The sequence below is a fragment of the Chiloscyllium punctatum genome, chromosome 15, assembly GCF_047496795.1.
Source record: "Chiloscyllium punctatum isolate Juve2018m chromosome 15, sChiPun1.3, whole genome shotgun sequence".
In the NCBI taxonomy this organism is placed as follows: Eukaryota; Metazoa; Chordata; class Chondrichthyes; order Orectolobiformes; family Hemiscylliidae; genus Chiloscyllium; species Chiloscyllium punctatum.
Window position 1 is genome coordinate 91024030 of NC_092753.1, and position 16103 is coordinate 91040132.

A 16103-nucleotide genomic window follows, 5' to 3' on the forward strand; every position below is an offset into this window, starting at 1 on the left:
AGATGGAAATAAATGATGCCCAGTGTCACTGTTCCAAGAAGAGGGATGGGTTTCCTTTGAGTGTCCAAGCTAATATTGATCCAAAAACTAATGGCATTAAAATAAGTCACATAGATTTACAAAGAATATATCAAAAAAACATATCATTCAACCCAATTAATTTACACTACTCGTCACACATTGTCTTCTCAATCTTTCATCCAATCTTTATATATCCTTTTCTTTCATATACTAATTCATTTCCCCTGGAGCTTCTTGCCTCAACCACTCTCTGAGTAAAGAAATATCTCCTTATTTCTCTATTTTATGAATAGCTGTCTGTGTTAGCACTGTGGGTGCATCTCCATTATACTTGGATGCAGTAGTCCAAGAAGGCAACGCTCCACCCCATCTGCCCATCCCATTCATCATTTGCAAAACTCTATCCTGACACCTCTCAGCCTTTCATCTGACACTTTCTCATTGCAATTTATGTAAACATATGAACAAGGAACAAGAGCAGGCCACCCTGCCCTTTGAGTCTACTCCACCATTCTATTGGATCATGGCTGATCTGATTTTGGTCTCAACTCTACATTCGTGCATAACCCCCAATACGTTTTCATCCCTTTGGTAATGAAGAATCAATCTACATTCACCTTCAAAATATTTAAAGATTATGCACCCACTGCCTCTTGAGGAAGGGAATTCCAAAGGTTCTAAGAGGCAGTGGATACCGCAAAGATTATGGGCCTGACAACATTCTAGCAATAGTACTGAAGACTTGTGCTATGGAACTTGCTGCTCCCCTAGCCAAGCTGTTCCAGTACAGTCACAACACTGGCATCTACTCGACAATGTGAAAAACTGCCCAAGTATGTCCGATACATAAAAAGCAAGACAAGTCCAACCTAGCCAATTACTGCCCCATCTGTCTACTCTTGATCATCAGTAAAGTGATGCAAGTTATCATCAACAGTGCTGTCAAACAGTATTTACTCTGCAATAAGATGCTCAATGATGCCCAGTTTGGGCTCTGCCAGAGCCACTCAGCTCCTGACCTCATGAAAGCCTTGGTTCAAACATGGACAAAAGAGCTCAAATCCAGAGGTGGGGTGAGAGTGACAGACCTTGACATCAAGGCTGATTTGACCAATTGTGGCATCAAGGAGCCCTCAGAAAACTGGAATCAATGTGTGCTAGGTTGCAAACTTTTCGGTGGTTGGAGTCACACCTGACACATAAGATGGTTGTGGTTGTGTGGTCAGTCATCTCAGCTTCAGACCATCTCTGCAGGAGTTCCTGAGGATCATGTCCTAGGCCCAACCATCTTCAGCTTTTTCATCAATGACCTTCCTCCATCAAAAGGTCAGAAGTGGGAATATTTGCCAATGATTGCCCAATGTTCAGCATCATTCATGATTCTTCAAACACTGAAGCAGCCCGTGTCCAAAAGGAACAAGATCTGGACAATATCTAGGCTTGGGCTGACAAATGGTAAGTAGCATTTGCGCCACACAAATGCCAGACTATGACCATCACCAACAAGAGACAATCTAACTACCGCCCCTTGTCATTCAATAATGTTACCATTACTGAATCCCGCACTATCAACATTCTGGGAGTTATCATTTAATAGAAGCTAAACTGGACTCACCACATAAAGGTAATGGCTTCAAAAGCAGGTTAGAGCCTAGGAATACTGCAGCAATAACTCATCCCCTGACTCCACAAATCCTGTCAACCATCTACAAGGCACAAGGCAGGAGTGGGATGGAATACTCCCCATTTGCCTAGATGTGTGCAGGCCCAACAACACTCAAGAAGCTTGACACCAGCCAGGACAAAGCAACCCACTTGATTGGCACCACAACCACAAGCATCCACTCCCTCCACCACCAATGCTCAGAGGCAACAGTGTGTACTACCTACAAGATGCACTGCAGAAATTCACCCAAGATCCTTAGGTTGATCATTCCAAACCTGCGACCACTTCCATTTAATAAGACAAAGGCAACAGATACATGGGAACACCACCACCTGCAAGTTTCCCTCCAAACCACTCACCATCCTGACTTGGAAATATATCGCTGTTCCCTCATTATCGTTAGGTCAAAATCCTGGAATTCCCTCCCTAAGGGCATTGTGGGTCAACCCACAGCAGGTGGACTGTAACAGTTCAAGAAGGAAGCTCACCCCCACCTTCTCAAGGGCAACTAGGGAAAGGCAATATATGCTGGACAGCCAGTAATGCCCATATCCCACTAAAAAATGAATAAATCATCTTAAGTTAGTGAACCCTTATTTTTCACTATGACCCCTTTGTTCTAAATTTTCCCGCAAGAAGTGGCATCCTTTCAACTTCAACCTTGTTAAGTAACTTCAGGACCTTATATGCTTCAATTCAGTGAGTCATGACTCTTCTAAGCTCCACAGGATACAGGCTGAACCTGTCTAGTTGTTCCTCATAAAACAATCCGCTCACTCCTAGTATTAGACGAATAACCTTCTCTGAACTGTTTCCATTGTAATAACATCATTATTGCTTTGATAATATCCTTCTGTAAGTACGCAGACAAGTACAGTAGATAGTACTCCAGATTTGATTGCACCAATGCCCTGTATAACTTACGATTAATTTCCCTAATCTTGCATTCAATTTCTATCACAATAATTCATAACATTTGATGAACTTTCCTGATTACGTGTTAACCCTGTATACTCACCTTCGCTGATTCCTAGAAGCAAAGAATCCCTACAGTATAGAAGGAGACCAACTCATCCCATCAAGTCTGCATGCACCTTCCGCGGAAATCCAACCCACACCCAGCTCCCTACCCTATCCCTGTATTTACCATGATTATTGATAAATTCATTAATTAATGGAGATAGAGTGATTGGTATCACAGTGCAATGGTAACAACCTCTCTTTCAATGTGAGCAAAGCAAAAGAACTGATCATTGACTTCAGGAGGAAAGGAGGAGGACACACCCCATTCATATCAATGGACTCAGGTGGAGAGGGTGGACAGCATTAAGTTCCAAGGAGCGACAATAACCAACAATATGTCCTGGATCTCCCACATAGATGCAATGATCAAAAAGACACAATAAGGCCTCTTCTTCCTCAGGCAGGTCAGGAAATTCAGCGTGTCCATAAGGACCCTCACCGACTTTTACAGAGAGTCTATAAAAAGCATTTTATCTGGGTGCATAATGGCCTGGTATGGCAACTGCTCTGCCCAGGACCATAAGAAATTACAGAAAGTGGTGTGCACACCCAGGCCATCACGTAAGCCAACCTCCCATCCATGGAGTCCATTTACATGGCTCATTGCTGCAGAAAGGCTGCCAACATCATCAAAAACCTCTCTGACCCCGGTCATAATCTCTTCCAAAATCTTCCAGCAGGCAGAAGATGCAGAAATTTGGACATACACACCAACAATTTCCAGAACAGCTTCTTCCCTGCTGTTATTAGACTGATGAATGAACCTCTCTAACTTCAAGTAATATTGATCTTGCTTTGTGCACCTGCTGCACAGCCATAACCTCATGTGCCTCACTCTATGATCTGTATATCCTTGTTTGGTATGATCTGCCTGTACTGCTTGCAAAGCGAAACTTTTCACTGTACTTAGATATATGTGACAACAATAAAACAAATCAAATCAAATCAGACCTGTGCCTGCACATTCCTACTCACTATGGGCAATTTAGCATGGCCAATCCACCTCACCTACACATCTTTGAAACTCTGTATGCTTCTTGTTAATTATTTCCAAAAACGTGGGTAGTTTCACACTTTACTTTATGGTACTTCATTTGCCAGTCATTCACTCAAATCTATAAATTATATATAAATTATAAAACATTGAGACCCCAACACTGACTCCTGTAGAACACTAGTCATAACAGTCTGCAATCCTGAAAAAGACCTATCTTATTCGACTCTCTGTGTTGTGTTAGCCAGCCACTCATTTATCCATGGCAAAATGTTACCCCTTAAACCAGCAGCATTTCTTTTCCACATTAACCGTTGATGTGACACCTTATAAGATGCCTTCTGGCACACAACTTTTGCAGCAAAAGTTACTTCTACAAATTCCAATGAATTAGTTTAATATGATTTCTATTTGTCCGATTGGAATTTTATTGGTTTCTTTGAGGTTGCCAACCTCTCTTCATACATCAGTCCTGCGATCTCAGGGATCAATCTGGTAACCCTCCATTGTTCTCCTTCTATAGCAAGAACACTCTTCATCAAATAAGGAGAACAAAACTGCACACAATATTATCAAGGCCCTAAACAAATGCAGCAAGACACTAGTCCCTGTCATCAACTGCTCTCATTCTGAAGGCTAATATACTCTTTGTCTTCTTCACCACCTGCTGTGCTTGTGCACTTAATTTCAGTGACTGGTGTATGAGGGCACCCAGGTTTTGTTGCATCTCTCTCCATCATTGGAAAAACCATTGCTGAGAGTAGGCAGCGGGACTGAAACCATTGGTCTGCTGATTTGTCATGTTTCTCAATCCCAATGGAATGAAAGTTGTCAGGGTCCCAGAGGATCATGTATTGCTCTTTCAATTGAGAGAAACACTTGATGAGGAGTTTAACCTATGGATGCCAAACCTTAGGCAACAGGTGAGGATCAGAAGGTAGAGGTTTCGTGATGACCTTAGCCAGTGTAGGAATTGAGCCTGCACTGTTAGTGGCACTTTACACCATAAACCAGCCATCCTGTCGAACACCAGTCATAGCATCCTGCTATTCTGAAGAAGACCCATCTACTCCTACTCTCTGTGTTGTGTGAGCTAGCCACTCATTTATCCACAGCAAAATGTTACCCCTTAAGCCATCAGCATTTCTTTTCCACATTAACCCTTGATGTGCCACCTTATAACATGCCTTCTGGCACACAATATTCACAGGAACACGGTACCAGGATTATGTGAGCTGCATCCAAAGATATTGAAGGCTTTGAGAGCATAGCTTTCAGGACTTTGGATTGAGAACCAGAGGGCGCAGTTTGATGCATTTTGCATAAGAAACAAATGCAAAAGGAGAAAAATCTTTCAGGGCTGGAATGCATTCCATGTTGTGGGGGAGGCAAATTCAATGCACTATTCAAGAGGGCACTAGATGACTATTCAAATTTTTTTCAAATTCTGGGTTATGGGGAATAGGCAGAAGATTGGAACTAAAATATTCAGAGAACCAGGGCAGAAATGTTGGATCAAATGGCCTCCTAACTGATCTGTCATTCTGTGTAAGACAGCACAATTGTATACAATACTCCAGGTTTTGTCTCACCAAGATTCTATACAATTGAAGTAAGACACTCTCATTTCTGTAATCAAATTTTCTTGCAATAAAGTTCAATATACCATTAGCTTCCTAATTACTTACTGTACCTGCATGCTTTAAAATGCTTCTGAACAAATCGACCCAGGCTCCTTTGAATATCAGCTGCTCCTTCATCAGGTGATTGCGCAGCGCTCCAAAAACTAGTGCTTCAAAATAAACCTATTGGACTATAACCTGTGTTGTGTGATTTTTAACTCTATAAATTCATTATCTCTGTGTCCAGCTCTTTCAGCTCCAGGGTGAAGGCTGTCAGGTCCTGAGTATTTATCAACTTTCAGCTCATTAATTCTCCCATAGCAGTTCTTCACTGATATTAGTAAGACCATAAAACCACAAAACATAGGAGGAAAATTAGGCCATTTGGCCCATTGAATCTGTTCCGCCATTCGATCATGGCTGATGTGATTCTCAATCCTATTGTACTGCCTTTTCCCATAATTTTTGATCCCCTTAACGAGCAAGAATCTATCGATCTATCTTAAACACTCTTAATCTCTTAATTGCTGTACTCCTCTGCAACAATATGTTTCACAAATTCACCATCTCTGGCTGAATATGTTCTTCCTAATCCCAGTTCTAAAGGGTCATCCTTTCACTCTGAGTCTGGGAGCTGAGGTCCTAATCTCTCCTGCTAGAGAAAACATGTTCTCCACATCCACCCTATCCAGGCTTCTCAGATCCAGAATCCTTATCCACTCCTGTTCCTACAAGTTCTTCATCTCTGGAATCATTCTTGTAAACCTCATCTTGACCTCCTTAGATATTGGATCTTTAACTGCTCGCAATATTGCAAATGCATAACTAAGAAAGGATGCACTGGCATAGGAGGAGATCCAGATGAGATCCAGTCAGCCAATTCGCTATTTATGTCAGTACCATGGGCTCTTATTTAGCTACATCCTGTGCGGCACCTTGTCAAAGGCCTTCTGGAAATTCAAATAGATCATGTCTACTCGTTCTCCATCGTCTAACTTGCTTATTAACCCCTCACAAAATTTTAACGGATTTGTCAGACATGACCTCCCTTTGACAAAACTGTGCTGACCTAATCTTATTTTATCTTGATTTGGGGGTGCCAGTATTGGACTGGGTTGGACAAGGTCAAAAATCACACAACGGCAGCTTATCGTCCAACACGTTTATTTGAAAACACTAGCTTTTGGAGCATAGATCCTTTATCGGGTTTAATGAGTCTGACCCCAGGTTAAAACACAGACAGATTCTAAACAAGGCCTCACATCTAAAATGCATTGTCTGACCTGAGATGTCACCTCTTGCATATTCTAATAAATCTTGTTATCTCAGGGCATTGACCTGAAAGAAATTCTGGAATTTACGTTTTAATCAATCAAATCCTTTCTAACGGGTTGAGTGTTTAATGGGAGGGAGTAGGTCATTTTAGGCTTATTCAATGCTTTCACGTCAGTTGTAGGAACCTTTGATCTTTTACTTATAAATTCTGTGTCTAATACGGTTTCTCTCATTACACCTGATGAAGGAACAACACTCCGAAAGCTAGTGTTTTCAAATAATCCTGTTGGACTATAACTTGGTGTCATGTGATTTTTGACCTTTTTTTATCATTTGTGAGTACTCCTCAATCTCACCCTCAATCATGGACTCAAATCTTATCAATGACCAAGATCAGGCTAACTAGTCTTCTGCCTCCCTTCCTTCTTAAACATTCATTATTAATTTCCTTCCATTTCACCCTCTCACAAGAGCCTTGCAAGTAATTGTTTCAGGGTTATCTTTGATGTTTTCCTCTGTGAGTACAAGCATGAAGTATTTATTTAGCTTTTTCTTCCATTTCTTTATTTCCTATTATACATTCTCTAGCTCTGTTGGTAATGGGCCAACAGTTGTCTTTGCTAATATTTTCCTTTTTATATTCCTGTCAAAACTTTTATGATCTATCTTTATGTTTCTTGCTCACATTCATGTATATTACATTCTTCCTTCCTTTATCAATTTAATTTGTTGATCTTTAAAATTCTCCCAATCCTCATGCTTGAAACTATTTTTTTGGCAACTTTATAAGACTCCTCCTTTGCTTCACTATTATATTTAATTCCTCATGTTAAATATAGCATTCTCACTTTTCCTGTTGACTGTTTTGTCTTAAAACAGGAATTTTTTTTGGAAAATCAAGCATCAGTTCTATCATTACTAGCCACTGCCTTGCAACCTTCAACCTTTGCAAAGCATTTTTCCAATTCACTGCAAGCAACTTTCTCATCATCCCTTGATAATTGTCATTGTTTAGAATTAACACCGTATTTTCAATTTGTATCACATGCATTTCAAACATAATGAAGAATTGTATCATACTATGGTCACTGCTTCCAAAAGTCTTTCTCACAGCAGTCTTATTAATTATGGAATACCAGACCTAAAATTGGCTATGCTGTATGTATCATTTCAAAAGTTACTTTTTATGACATTTCTAGATTGTAGATCATTGACATGGATTTTGTTGACTTTTAATCCCATCAACATCTTTTTTTTTTGCTGATGCCAATTTCTTTCAGTTCCCCATTCAAATCAGGTCATTAGATCCTATTATTTCTGTATAATTTCTTGTACCTTCTTCTATGAATAGATGTGAAGTACTTCTTCAGTGGTTCTGCCAATTTCTATTTCTAATTATAAATTCTGCTGTCTCTACCTGCTATGAACCAACATTCATCTTGCCTTTCATTCTCCTTTTTTTGAATAACGATATCAGGTTTTATAGTTTGTGTTTATATTTCATGTTAATTTACAGTCATACTCTATTCTCCATTTGCTCTCAGTTTCTTGGTCCCCCTTTACTATGTTTTTAAAATATCCCCATTCTTCAGGCTTTTGACAGCTTTGAAAATTGTATAAACCTCTTCCTTTGATTTAATGCAATTTTTAACTTCCTTTGTTAGCTGCAGTTGACTCACTGGGTTTTTGTACCCTAAGGGAATATATATTTATTGGAAACCATGGATTAATTATTTATAAACTATACTTTGTCTGTCTGGACTCATGCCAATTTCTTTTCCCAATCCAGCACAACCAACTTGCCTCTCATACTTACATAGTTTCCTTAGTGTTGATTGAACAACGTTGTCTTCAAGGTGAAAGTAAAATTTCATCATATTATGGTCACTCTTCCCTAAAGATTATTTTGTAACCAGATTGTCAACAACTCCTTTCTCCTTATGCAATATTTGATCCAAAACAATCTGTCCCCTCACTGATTCTTCAGCATGCTGCTTCAGAATACTATTTCATACACTTGTAAGGAATTTATCCTCCATATAATTAGTGCTTGTAGGATTTATCCAGTCCATATGCAAACTGAAATCTCTTAAGATTACTGCATTGCCTTCTCACCTTTAATTTCCTGAATTTGTACCATGAACACATGAACACTAACATTTTGAGTTCTATATGTAACTCCTCGTGACATTTGTTGCCCTTTGTTATTTTGCAGCTGAACCCAAACAAATTATATATCTTGTTCTTCCGAAGGTCCCCTTCTTCTCTGATGTATTGATACCATCCCTTATTATTGATACCATACACCTTAAATACAACAAACTTTGTTTCAACAGGTGCCTTATGAACCAGCACTCTCACTAAACCAACCAACATTACATACCTCAAATACTGCAAAGTTTACTGTACCATCCTGTCCAATTATTATAGCTTTTAAAATTTATGTACCTCAGCGTAAACATACTTGTTGTTCAATCAAACTGCCACGGGAAATATCAAGAGTTGATTCAATTTAAAGTCAATTTCTCCTCAAATGCCATGTTCTTCTACAATATCTGAGTAGTCAGTTGAGGGTGTGAGTGAAAAGGCTTTATGCACGTAGGTTTTATTTAAGGAAATGTTGCATTATTATTTTAGTGCTTTATGCTGTAAAAAAGTATAACAATGACATGTATACTCCATACATTATATTTCTATTTGATGTGAGTTTTTACATTCGTTCTGTGGGCCTCTTAATTATCCAGAATATTCGTTCAACCAGTATACTTCTGATCTCATAGTTAATGAAAGGTTTGCTGTGTTCAGTCCTGAGCCACAGCGTCTCATTCATCACATCTCCATAATAGGAACTGGATCAAACCCACTTATTCTATCTTTACCATCAATTCATCCATCTGATGGTGAATGCTGTTGGCATTCAGACAAAGTGCCTTTAATTCTGACTGAAAGGGTCTGAATTTCGACCAGGGTTGTTACTCTAAGGCTGGGGCACAGTGTCACTGCAATAAAGAGAGTTTATCTATGTAATTAACCATTCCATATGGAAGCCTTGGTGCAGTTGTTGCATGAACCACGTTCTGTTCCTCAACAATTACAGCCCTCAACTTGATAAGTGCATAATACAAAAAAAATTGAAACACAGAAAATAAGACTCAAAACATTCTGGCTGTATTCTCAATGATAATGACACATAATAATATAACTGTGGGCCTATTTTCAAGTCACCAATCTCACCACCAAAAAACATTGCGAACGATAATCACGTTCCATAACAATGCTTGATTAGATTCCAATCCTGCAATTGCTCATGGGAATTTTGCATTCTCAGCATAAATCATCCATAATTCTTTTATTGGAAACTGCCATTAATCACTCTTACTCAAGCATTTTACTGATCATATAAGTTATTTGGTAGCTTTGATTCAATTGTTGTCCAGTAATTTCACTGACATGTTCATTGGTCTTGTCTCTACAGCTTTGAATAATCAGAGGAATAAGATGAAGGCAAAGAGAAAGACATTCATATGATTCCACAAAACAAACAAAAAACAAATAGGAGACAAGTAGAAGGTGATGGCATGAGATTTTATCACAGGACCATTAATCCAGTCACCCGGGTAATGTGCTTGGGACCAGGGTTCAAATCCTGTCATGGCAAAACTTTAATTCAGTAAAAAAACAAAGTCTGGAGTCTATTGATGGCCATGAAACTGTTGGTAATTGTTGGAAAAACCCATCTGACTTACTCATGTCCTTTAAGGAAGACAATTGTTGCCCTGAGCAGGTCTGGTCTACAGGTGACTTCAGACTCACTGCAATGTGGTTTACTCTTCATTGTTCTTTGGACAATGAGGGATGAGCAATAAATGGCCAAGCTAGCAACATCCACATCCTGTGAATTTTTTTTTGTTTTAAATGCTGTGATTAGAAAGGATCAAGCTACGTATAGTTGAAGGAGTATATTTCTTTAGTATGGCTATTTCTTCTGAACTCCCCAGATTTTCTCCACTTTCTTGAAGACAGTTGATGAAGCTGAGTTGTGACTCCACAGGTGCAAGCACCACTCTGGTATTTTACTATCAAATTAGACAGTTGTTTGAACAAGCACAACTCACTTTCCAGCATACTCGTATAGAGGTGCACTCACTGGCTAGCACTCGAGCACCATCCTGGGAGCCAAAGACAATCAAGCTCAGCACCCGCAAAGAGAAACCAGAGTTAACGTTTTGGGTCAAGTGACCCTTCCTCAGAACTGGCAAAGATTTTTTAAAAACAGAATTAGCTTGCTTGATTCAACATTTGAATGAGATCATAAGTTAACACAATGGTGGTTTTGAGAAGGAGATAAATCCAAGGTAACAGGGTCTACTTTGAACAAAGAATCTTCCAAATTAAAATATAAGGTGTTTTATACAAACCCACAGCTGCAGGTGTTTGTAATAGTCAGTCTGATAAGAAGGTAGCAGGGAACAGACAATCTGAAGTCTGTAGTTCAGCAAGAATTAGAAAAAAGTATGATCACACAATAATTTTTATAAACCACCTGGATGAGGGCATAGAAGGGTGGGTTAGTAAATTTGCAGACGACACTAAGGTCGATGGAGTTGTGGATAGTGACAAAGGATGTTGTAGGTTACAGAGAAACATAGGTAACCTGCAGAGCTGGGCTGAGAGGTGGCAAATGGAGTTTAATGCAGACAAGTGTGAGGTGATTCACTTTGGTCGTCGTAACCGGAATGCAAAATACTGGGCGAATGGTAAGATTCTTGGTAGTGTAGATGAGCAGAGAGATCTTGGTGTCCATGTACACAGATCCTTGAAAGTTGCCACCCAGGTTGACAGGGTTGTTAAGAAGGCTTACAGTGTTTTAGCTTTTATTAATAGAAGGATCGAGTTCCGGAACCATGAGGTTCTGCTGCAGCTGTCCAAAACTCTGGTGCGGCCGCACTTGGAGTATTGTGTAGAGTTCTGGTCACTGCATTATAAGGAGGATGTGGAAGCTTTGGAAAGGGTGCAGAGGAGATTTACAAGGATGTTGCCTGGTATGGAAGGAAGGTCTTACAGGGAAAGGCTGAGGGACTTGAGGCTGTTTTCGTTAGAGAGAAGAAGGTTGAGAGGTGATTTAGAGACATATAAGATAATTAGAGGGTTAGATAGGGTGGACGGGGAGACCCTTTTTCCAAGAATGGTGACGGCGAGCACGAGGGGACATAGCTTTAAATTGAGGGGTGATAGATATAGGACAGATGTCAGAGGTAGTTTCTTTACTCAGAGAGTAGTAAGGGTATGGAATGCTTTGCCTGCAACGGTAGTAGATTCGCCAACTTTAAGTACATTTAAGTCATCAATGGACAAGCATATGGACTTACATGGAATAGTGTAGGTTGGATGGGCTTCAGATTAGTATGACAGGGCAGCACAACATCCAGGGCTAAAGGGCCTGTACTGCGCTGTAATGTTCTATGTTCTATGTTCTATCATTTGGACTCTTCGTAACTGAGTATTGGGAAATCAAGAAATGCAATCTGTATCTAATGTTAAGAAAGTTGGTTGAAATTTTTTAAACAAAGGGTTACAGTTAGTGGAATGGAGTCCCCATTCCGTCAGCAAGATGGACTGTAATGGCATAACTTTTCTTCAGGACTGGGGAGGGGGATGAGGACTGAGAAATGTTTATCGACTCTCTTACTCCTCAGATGATGCCTAACCTGCTGTGCTTTTTCTAACATCATGCTTTATCCACTCTGACTCTGCAGCATCTGTAGTCCTCACTTTCTCCAAGATAGACTGCATGACCAATTGAGAAAATAGATAACCTCTAAAGGGCACCAGCTTGACTTTGAAAAAATAAACAATGGCAGTTTCACAACCTAAATAAGCAAAACTAAATAACAATAATGGAGACAGCTCAAATGAATTCATACATTCAAGGATCAAGGGAGGGAGGACAGTAACAAATGATAAGGTAAAAGGGGAATAAGAATGTATTTTGTAAAGCCTTAGGAGTTCAGGCAAGCTTATTGGGCTGTGAAAGTGATTGAGTTTCAGTCTTATTAATAGAATTTGAATAGACATTGTCTTACTAAGTAAAGGAGTTAGTGTAGAAACATTTAGAGTAGAGACAGTAAATTCCATCTTAGAAGCAATCTCCTGTTTAAAACACACTTATATGCTGCGTGTGGATAGAAGGAATTATAATTGCAGCTACAAGGTAGGGAGCCAGTGTTTACCTGATTTTCCAAGGTCAAGTAGGAAAGAAGCTGCTCATAACTCATTGGCTAAAGAGTTCTAACATTAGGTACAACCATATAACTTTATACAAAACTAATCCTATGTTATGAATTTTACAGCAATTAGTAGGAATTAACATGGTTTTGTATCTCCTGTGACAACCATCTAGGGAATATTAGATGATTAACAGAATTTGATAAGGATAGAAATTAATACAATGGATAACAGAATTCAAACAGTCCTTAGAGATAAGTAAGTCTGGCAAATGCCTGAGAAAGAGAATAACCATTAACATTAGAATGTAACTTAATGGGATACATTGTAAGATCCCAAGGCCTGATGATAACAATGGCTGGTAAACATCTTGAGATCATGGGGACCCCAAGGCTGTCCATAGATTTGCCCATCATTGATTGTGTTTACAGGTTTGGGTATATAGATGGGGGGACATGACTAACAATGATGCATGCAATTATTGTAACACAAAATGTATAAAAATGCTGTACTTGACTGAGAGGGCCAAGTGTTCAGGGTCACTGTTCCAGGAATCTCTCCAATGCTGCATAATGAGAGATCTCTGAATACAGATCGTCTGTGCAACTAAATGCAGAACTAAAGACTCCTCTTTGATATTTCTCCCCAACAGAGCAAAATTACTCTCCAAGCCACAAATGAGACTGACTTGGGCATGTTATCATGCTGCTCCAAGAGCTTGGAATTCCCTTTGTAAGGTTTTGTGGGAAAAGCATGACACATGTTCTGCAGTGGTTCATGGAGAAGACACACTGCCAGCTCTTCAGGCTCATGAGTTGTGGGCAATATACGCATATGTCGACCAGCCATACAGTCCTGTCATAGACTGCATTCCACCTGCCAAGCAGCTGAGTGGCTGACAATGCTAGATAATTCTGGCTTCCTGATGGTTGCCATGATTTACCAATTCACATTACACGATGAGTCAAGTGTTAAGTACGTTAAACTGGATTTGGGAGCAAACAAAGTTGCTGTGGTTGAAAAAGTTGTTTCTTGCCATGGGGAAAATGTGTTCAGCTTGGTGTTGAGACGGATGTCAAATTTGCAAAGTGCAGTTGTCTATTCTGAGACATTAGCCCTGTTAAGGGGATGGAGTTGGAGGCAAGAATTTGTTAGGATAATGGCTCGTATCTAATGACAACTTGTGGAGAGTTTGGTGGAGTACCAATTAATCAGGTGTCAATTAAGTCTCTGATTGGTTTGGAACATCTGGCTTCATTCATTGGGTCAGCATTTATTGCCTATCTTGAATCACCCTCAAGACGGTGAGCAGATTTCTTCAACCACTGCAGTTCAGTTGGTGTAGTTACATCCACATTGCTGTCAGTATGTGGGGTTCTAGGATTTTGACTCAGCAACAGTGGAAGAATACATTTCTACATTAGATGAGTGAGTGACTTGGAGGGGAACTTGCTGGTGTAAGTGATCGTGTTCCCATGTACCTGCTGACTTCATTCTCGAGTGTACTGGTTGTGGTTTTGGAAGGGCTTTGTAAGGATCTTTGGTATGTTGTTTGAGTATATCCTGTAGATGGTACACACTGCTGCTGCTGAGCATTGGTGGTGGAGGAAGTGAATGCCTGTGGATGTAGTGCCAATCAAGTGAAGTTCTTTGTCCAGGATGGTGTCACGTTTCTTGAACTTTGTTGGAGCTGCACCCATCCAGGCAAGTGAGGAGTATTCCATCACACCCCGACTTGTGAGTTGTAGATGGTGGGCAGACACTGAGGAGTCAATAGGTGAGTTACACAATATAGGATTCACATTCTCTTAATTGTTAGTTATAGAATAGAATAGAATAGAGTAGAAAATAAATTTTTGCCATGTGTACTTTTATATGGAAAATACAGTGAAACATTTTATAATTTGGAGATGCCGGTGTTGGACTGGGGTGTACAAAGTTAAAAATCACACAACACCAGGTTATAGTCCAACAGGTTTATTTGGAAGCACTAGCTTTCAGAGCGCTGCTTCTAAATAAATCTGTTGGACTATCAACTGCTGTTATGTGGTTTTAAACATTTTACAAGTTGCCACCTATATTAATGACAGAAGTTATACATAACAACAAAATACATTAAGACAAAGTCCATTGCAGTTCAATTAATGGTTACTGGGCTTGGGGAAAGCTGAGCAAGGAACGATGGAAAACCTGGAAGCTGCAGCTATGCTGAGACCGACATTCCAAGATGAGACCATCATGCCAGGCTGTTGGAAGCCACCTCGCTGCTGGGCTGGGAAAAGCCTTCTGTTCCCCATCTGACATTCCTCCAGACATTGCCATTTATCCACTGTCTGTCCCTCTCGCCATCGCCTTCTGCTTCTTCTGTCACCTGGGCTTGTGTGCGGACCTGGAGCCTCAGCCCAGCCTGCGAATCTGGGCCAGGGGAGTCAGCTTAGGACCTGCTCCTCCTTCACTGGGAGACCCCAGGCTGGGGTGGAGTCATACCCGGATGGTCGTGGTGTTGCTGCCAGAGGCTTCCTCCTTCACCCACCGCTCTCCAGGCTTTAGAGAAACGAAAACAAAGAGAAAAGATAAAGAAAAAGAGTTATAGACAATAGACAATAGATGCAGGAGTAGGCCATTCTGCCCTTCGTGCCTGCACCACCATTCAATATGATCATGGCTGCTCACCCTTAATCTGTATCCTGTTCCTGCCTTATCTCCATAAAGTAAATAGAAGGGAAAAAAGAAAGGGAAAGAAAGCTGATGGGACTGAACAAGCCCCCAGGCTCGGCTCCCCTGCTCCATCGCCATCAGAGAAATTTTCTGGTAAGCCCCAGGATGTTGTTACTCTGGGGTTCAGCAATGGTTATGCCTGTGAATGTCATAGGATGGTGGTAGTCAGATTCTCTCTGTTGCAGATTTTTTCATCATGGATGTGGTTGAATGTCATTAGTATTGCGAGTGTATGTCATCCAGATCAATGTTTATTTTTCTGTCACACTCCTGCCTTGAGTGTTGCAAATGTGGAAAAGCCTTAAGAAGTCGAGAGTCAGGACAGTCTTCACTTGAACCAGAGGGGTACTAATATCCTGAGTGGGATATTTGCTGGTGCTATTTGGGTGTGCTTAAACTAGCTCAGCACAAGGATGGCAACCTGAGGCGTAGTGCCAGTGCACAGGAGTAGGGAGAGTATGGATAGGATGTCACGGTCACAGGAATGTGCTGGCAGACAGCAAACTGGTTTGAAGTGTGCCTACTTCAACGCCAGAAGTATCCAAAATAAGATAGATGA